The 7,046-nt window shown below is 44.9% G+C and overlaps 1 pseudogene; it reads right to left on the bottom strand.

Moving 5' to 3' along the window:
• Positions 1-321: 321 nt before the first annotated feature.
• LOC103071398 (zinc finger protein 684-like) overlaps positions 322-7,046 on the bottom strand; it is a 33,553-nt pseudogene continuing 26,828 nt past the window's right edge.

Here is a 7,046-nt window from a genome sequence, read left to right as displayed (position 1 = left end):
GGCTCAATACATAAGCGATAAACGAATAAATGAATTAGGAAAATGCAGTAATAAAGGGGTAGGCTGATGGCTGCTTGTGTTCCCTTGAGTGGTAAATGCGGACGTGAAATAGTAATAAGTCCCTGCCAGCAGCGGCCGAAAACCTGCTGGATCCGAGGAGGAAAGAAGGCCTTACGATTGAAGGTAAGCAGAACAGGTGAGGGACCCGGAACGGCGGTCAGAAATCCGCTCACACCTGAGCTGCCGTGGCTCTTCGCTCTCAGAAATCGTGACCAGGCCAGAGGAACTCGGTTCCCAGAGCTTTAGCGGTGAAGAGGTAACCTACAGCGAAACAGCCCGGGCCCCCGCGACCGCGTGGGTGGGCGGGGCCACGGCTTTAGGGGCCGTGCCCCGCCTCTGCAGCGTGCGCGCGCCCGCCGCCGCCTCGCGCGTGCGCCGCCTGCCGGGGGCGCAGGTTGTGGGTGTTGGCGGCGGGCGCGCGCGCTCTCGCCTCCTCGCGCCGGTTCGCGCTCCCGTGCTGGGACTGAGGCGGCTGTGGCGACTGCGGCGGCTGCGGAGGCGGCGGCTGAGGCGGCGCGGGGGGGGGGGCGGGAGGGGGGGGGGGGGGGGGGGGGGGCGGGGGGCGCCGGCGGGGCGGGCGGGGCGCACCGGGGAGGGGCGTGCTTGTTCGCCCCGCCCCCCGCGGGCCCGGAGAGACCGCCCCGGCGCGCGCGGGCAGCCGGGGGCTCGGCGCGCTGCTCCCGGGTGGGCCGGCCCCCCCCCCCCCCGCCGGTGAGTGAGTGCCCCCGCCTCCGACGCTGGCGGCGGCCGCGGCCCCTCACGGCCCCTGTGGCCTGGGAGGGGAGAGTCGTGAGGGGAGCGTGGCCGGGCGGCGCCGCCGACGCGGCCCGGGCCTCCCGCTCGCGGCCTGGCGCGGGTCGGACCCTTGGTCGCCACCGTTCGGGGCTGAAGCCCTGGGCCTACGGCTCCACCCCCAGCATCCCTCCGTGCCTCTTTCCTCTCCTGGCCCGTTCCGCTGTCATTTTGACCCTGGGGTTTCTCTCGCCTCCCCTTCGCCTCGCCCCCTTCCCAGCACCCCATCCAGGGCCGCGGGGAGGGAGGGGTGTGTGAGGAGGTGGGCCGAGGCCCGAAGCTGGCTCTAGTGGGGTCGGGGATCCTACGAGACGTCGCTCGCCCTGGCGTCCCTAGAAGTTGGCCGCTGGGGCTTAGCCGTTGCCACCTGAAAGCAGTTTTGCACCTTTTGTTTTGATTTTGAACTTGTCGTTTGAGGGGAGGAGGGAGCCGGCAGTTTTGGGAACGGGGAGAATTGGTGGTGCGCGGTGGGATGCGAGTCTGGGCTGGCTGGGCTTGGTCCTAGGTGCCTTTTATTAACCCTTTTAGGAAGGGAAGAGGGGCTCAGTGAGTTGCACCTTCTATAAAGGGCCAGAGATCCATTTATAGCTTGCAGACTCCAGCTTTTTCAGCTTAAGCAAAGGTGTGTGTAGTGTTTGTCCAGGGGTTGGTTTGGTTCATCCCTAACATTGATGGTGAACATCCCCCAGGTGAATCTGCAGTAGTTTCTTGAAGCAGCCCACTTAAGCTGTTGGCTGATTTCCCCCTTCTGCTTTGGTGACACTTTACACATTAGTCTTGGTAGATCTTAGCCAGTGCTTTTGCAGGCTGCCTTTTCATCCTGACTTGTCATAGAGGAAAGGAAGATGAACACACACTTGTCTTAATCCAAAATGGTTGCTGTTAAGTCTGACATACTTACCAGAGGTACCTGAACCATAAGCATCTCTATGAAAGGTCTGAATTCCTAAATTAAAAAGCAGGTAGCTGCTTTAGAATAAGGCAAACTTTGATTTGTTTATGCCGTCTGACCAGTATCTTACATTTGGAAGTTATTGACTAAACCAAATCCTTGTTTTTGAAGTACGTATGTATAGAAATTGTTGCAAAGCCTGGAAGGAGAGAACCTTATGAAAATGTTAATGTGTTAATGACAAGATTCCTCCAGGAGGTAGATACATTTTTTTCTCCACTTGTATTAGAAGAGTGAGACTCGGATTATGAGTAGGTGGTAGTTTTACTAGTGTGTAACAAATGATGCTTATGGGTGGGATTTTAATGCAACAATACCTTGTCCTCTACCGACAGAATTGACTTGTATTTTTTGTGAAATCACACACCCACTCTCTGGCTAGTATAGAAAGATTATAAAGCTGCTTCTGGTCTGTGGGCGGTAACCTTTTAATTTCTGAAGAGTTTTCAGCTGCTTACAGAGTAGATGATGATCAGCGGCATAGGAGGGATTCAGATATTAAAAATTCATTAGCATGTGATCTAGATCTATTAAAATTATGAGTACTTATTAAGATTTGGCATGGTGTGGCTGCTGTGTACCAGGTATAGGAAATGAGATTTCTCAGAGTAATTGCGTCTTATGGTAGACAGAAGCAGAATCAGCTGACAGTGTTGTGACACCTTACAGTAGTTGAGAGAATCTTTTATGAGCACAAAAAACCTGTACAATTTGATGAAGAAACCCAGTGACCTGGACTAATTGATGACCACCATTACTTTAAACTCTTTGCTCCCCTCTACTGGAATATTTCCCCTTTTCTTTTGCCTGTCATATATGTACATAACCTATAATGGCTGAAGGCTTAAGTTTGAACTCCTCAGAGTGGCATTTATGGATCACTCATTAATTTATCAATCAAGTATTTGTTGAGCCCTTATTTTGTTCCAGGATTTTTTCTAGGTAAGTACTGAGTGACAGTGGGGGGCAGAGCCCCTGCCCTCATGGAGCTTATTCTGTGTGTGTGAGAATGAGGATAGCAAATAAGCAAATAGAGATCATTTCAGGTAATGCTACAAATCAGTGATTAGCAAACTTTTTGTGTAAAAGACAAGAAACTAAATATTTTAGGCTTTATGGGCCATACAGTCTCTGTTGCAGCTTCTCACCTGTCTTGTTTTAGTGTAAAAGCAGCCACAGGCAGTACAGTACATGAACGACTGTGTCTGTGTTCTCATTCAACTTTGGACGTTGAAATTTTAATTTCATACAATTTTCTCGTGTCACAAAATGTGTGAATTCTGCTTTTTGATTTTTTTTCAACCATTTAAAAATGTAAAAACCATTCTTAGCTCATAGGCCAGACAAAAATGGGGCAAGCTGGATTTGGCCTGTGGTCTGGCCCTTTAAAGAAAAAGTTTGCTGACTCCTAATGTGAGCCATGAAGAAAATAAAACAAGCTGATGTGACAAGTGAGTGACTGGTGGGGGTGGTGGGGAGGCCTCAGTGAGGAGAAGATGTTTGAGCTGTGGCCTAAGAGATGGAAGAGCTTTCCTGGCAGATGAAATGGCAAATACAGACATCTGCTGATGGAAATGAGCTTCTGTGTTTCCCCAGCATTGGGCTTTTCCACATACCGTGTCATTCTTGCCTTGGTGTCTTTCTTCATTTTGTTGTTCTCAGCTAGATTGCCCGCCTGTCACGTTTTAAAAGTCTACCCATTATAGAATATAAGATTTGGAAGAGATTTTAGCTTGTTACCCAATTGCTCTCTTCTCAAATGTTGTCAGTGATTTTTCAGCCTCTGTTTGAACACCTTTGATGACAGAAAATTCATTACTTTGAGATAGCCCTTGCCATTTTTAGATAGCTCTGATTGTTGTTAGAATGTTCTTCATGTTGCAGTAGGAGTCAACCTCTCTACCTCCTTTCCCTGTGGCTGCCTTACAGTGCCCGTGGGATAAGCCTGAGGTGGGGCTGCACCTCATCCACAGGATTTGGCTCTAAAGTCAGTGCTTGAGACAAAAATTACGTAAGATGAAAACTGTACTTGAAAATCCCTTAAATTGTTTAAAAAGCGTAGTGTGCATGTTTTTGCATATATAATTATTTAGTTCTTAAGCATTTTACAGACCGAGAGCCACTAAGCTTGACTGAAGGAAGGAGCAAGAGGGAGAAAATTATGTAGATATGTAGCCCTTCAAAAAAATTTTGCCTTTTAAGAGCTGTCAAATGCTTATCAGAGAGTGGGGGATGGTGGAGAATTTTAATGTGTTCCTGCTTTCTTGCAGGAGTAATTTTACTGTATTTGTACATTAAGGCTGTTAATGTATAAATACAAAACATTAATAAATGTTTACCGATATGTTATGAATATTAAATGAGATAATATATATGGAAGCACCTGGCACATGGTAAGTGGTCAATAAATATTTGCAAGATTTGAATCTAAGTTTCTGCTTCATTGGGCTCACATGCACACTGTCCTTTGAAAGTTGTAGAGAAGAACTTGACCACCTGCTTCCTGTCTTTCCAAATTGGCATTTCCTGTTGTGGCTCTGTAGAGCAGCTGTCACTCTCTTTGTCCTTGAGTGTTGGTCACATTTTACCAGAGGTCAGCTAGTAAGTTAAATGGGCATATGATGTAACTCTGTTAGTTCTGTTACATGACCCTTGAAGTATTTGAACACCGCTCTTAGGCCTCTTATTTAAGTCTTCACTTTTCAGGGCTAAATACTTTCATTTCTTTTAGTTTTTCCTTGTTTCTTCACCCTTCTGTTTCTTGTAAGTGTACCAGTTTATCATCGTTCTTTTTTACTTTGGTACCCTGAAGTACATTTTAAGGTACAAACTTAAGTTTTACCTCCTTGATGAAGTTTTCCCTTACACTTCTAGACCTTCTCTATATTCCTAAACACGTTTATCTGTATTTCTCAATTTAATATTTTCTTATTTTTGTATTTTATACTTCTTTCATGAGCATGTATCTTATCTCACAATGAGACAACAAGCTTCTTGAGGGCCAAGACCACGTATAAATGTTTACAACTTTATAAAAATAAACGTTTTAGGGGCTTCTCTGGTGGCGCAGTGGTTGAGAGTCCGCCTGCCGATGCAGGGGACACGGGTTTGTGCCCTGGTCCGGGAGGATCCCACGTGCCGCGGAGCGGCTGGGCCCGTGAGCCATGGCCGCTGAGCCTGCGCATCCGGAGCCTGTACTCCCCAACGGGAGAGGCCCCAACAGTGAGAGGCCCACGTACCGCAAAAAAAATAAAAAAATAAATGTTTTATTTAGAGCAGTGTTAGATTTAGTGAATTATTGTAAAGATAGTACAGAGAGTTCCTGTCTATCCCACACCCGGTTTCCCACACCCAATTATTAACATCTTACATTAGTGTGTTACATATGTCACAGTCAATATTGATGCATTATTACTAAGTCTATACTTTATTCAGAGTTCCACAGTTTTTTCTTTAATGTCCTTTTCTGTGTTCCAGGATCCCATTCAGGATGCCACATTACATTTAATAGTCATGTCTCCTTAGCTTCTCTTGGTTGAGGCAATATATCAGACTTTCCTTGTTTTTAATGACCTTGGCAATTTTGAAGATAACTGATCAGGTATTTTTGTAGAATGTCTTTCAATTGGACATTTGTCAGATGTTTTTCTAATGGTTAGACTGATGTAATATGATTTTGGAAGGAAGGCCACAGAGATAAAGTGCCATTCTCATCACATATCAAGAGTACATATGACTTATCAGTGTTACTGTTAACCTTGATCACTTAACTTGTGCTAGTGTTTGTTTTCTCCACTGTAAAGCTACCCTTTTGTGCCTCCCTTTCTATACTATACTCTGGAAGAAAGTCACTATGCATAGCCCACACTTGGTGAGTGATGAGTTATGCTCTACCTCCTTAAAGGTAGAGTATCTACATAAATATCATTGCTCAAATTGTCCAGCTTTGGCCACTGGGAGCCCTTTCAGTTGGCTCCTGTATCCCTCCCCTTTGTGTGTGAATACTTTGTTTCTGGCAACATATAATGCTTCAGGCTCATCTTTTATATGTCATGCCTCAGTTGTACAGTCATTTTTCTAAGGAGCTCTAGTTCCTTGTGTTGGAAAATGGTATTTGAAACTAAGATTTGGGTGCTAGATGTGCTGGTTGCTACCAGAGTGTTGTTGCTTCTAGGCACTCTGAGTGACAGAGCAAGGAGATGGGTGTATATATTAAGCTGTGTATATACACATATCTATAAATATTTCTGTATGTAGCCATTTGTCTATTAAGCTAAACATGAATTAATACTGATATTTTCAACGCTAACTCCTTACCACATGGATCATTGTAACCTCTTCCACTCCACCAATGAGAAACCTGGCTCCCACCCTCTGGCATCCATTTACTTAATTCTACAGTTCCAGTATTCATGTGAAGTGGTTTGAGAATTGTTAATCTGTCCCCCTGTGGGAAAACACTTTATCAACTAGAGTACAGTGCTTATGGACAGTTCCTTTTGCCTTTAGACTGATAGACTCCACTTATTTCCAGCATTACTTAGGGGTCAGCACCTTATTCCTCCACGCCCAAATGAGGTTGTTTCATATGTGTAATAGATTTAGATTGTTTTATTGCATTCTGCATTCCATGCTGAGATCTCTTTATCTCTCAAATGATTGTTTCAGAATTTGCACACATTAAGGTTTATTCTTTGTGCTTTAAAGTTCTATGGGTTTTGACAAACTTTTAATATCTTATATTCACCATTACAGTGTCATATAGAGTAGTTTCAGTGCTCTAAAAAACTTGTGCCTCACCTATTTAACTCCCCCCTCACCAGCCCCTGACAACCACTGATCCGTGTACTGTCTCTATTCTTTTTTAGAATGTCAGTATATTAAATTTTAAAAAAGTGTTTTTGAAAGATTTTTATGAACACAGCATTTTGTTAAGTAGTGAGAGATACAGGTACTAGATAACTAACACTTAGAAACATACTTCTTTTTTTCTATTGAGGTAAAATTCATGTAACATAAAATTCATCATTTTCACCATTTAAAATGTGTGGTTCAGAGACTGTTAGTACATTCACAATGTTGTGCAGCCACCGCCACCACCACTGTCTAGATCCAGAATATTTTCATCATCCCAAAATGAAACCTCGTATCCGTTAAGCAGTTCCTTTCCTCATCCTGTGGCAATCACTAGTCTGATTTTTGTCCCTATTGGATTGTCTGTTCTGTTCATTTCATTTAAATG

Source organism: Lipotes vexillifer, unplaced genomic scaffold (assembly GCF_000442215.2).
Source record: "Lipotes vexillifer unplaced genomic scaffold, Lipotes_vexillifer_v1.1 scaffold889, whole genome shotgun sequence".
Lineage (NCBI taxonomy): Eukaryota > Metazoa > Chordata > Mammalia > Artiodactyla > Lipotidae > Lipotes > Lipotes vexillifer.
The sequence above is the reverse complement of the archived record's forward strand: the minus strand, read 5'-3'. Positions and strand labels throughout refer to the sequence as shown.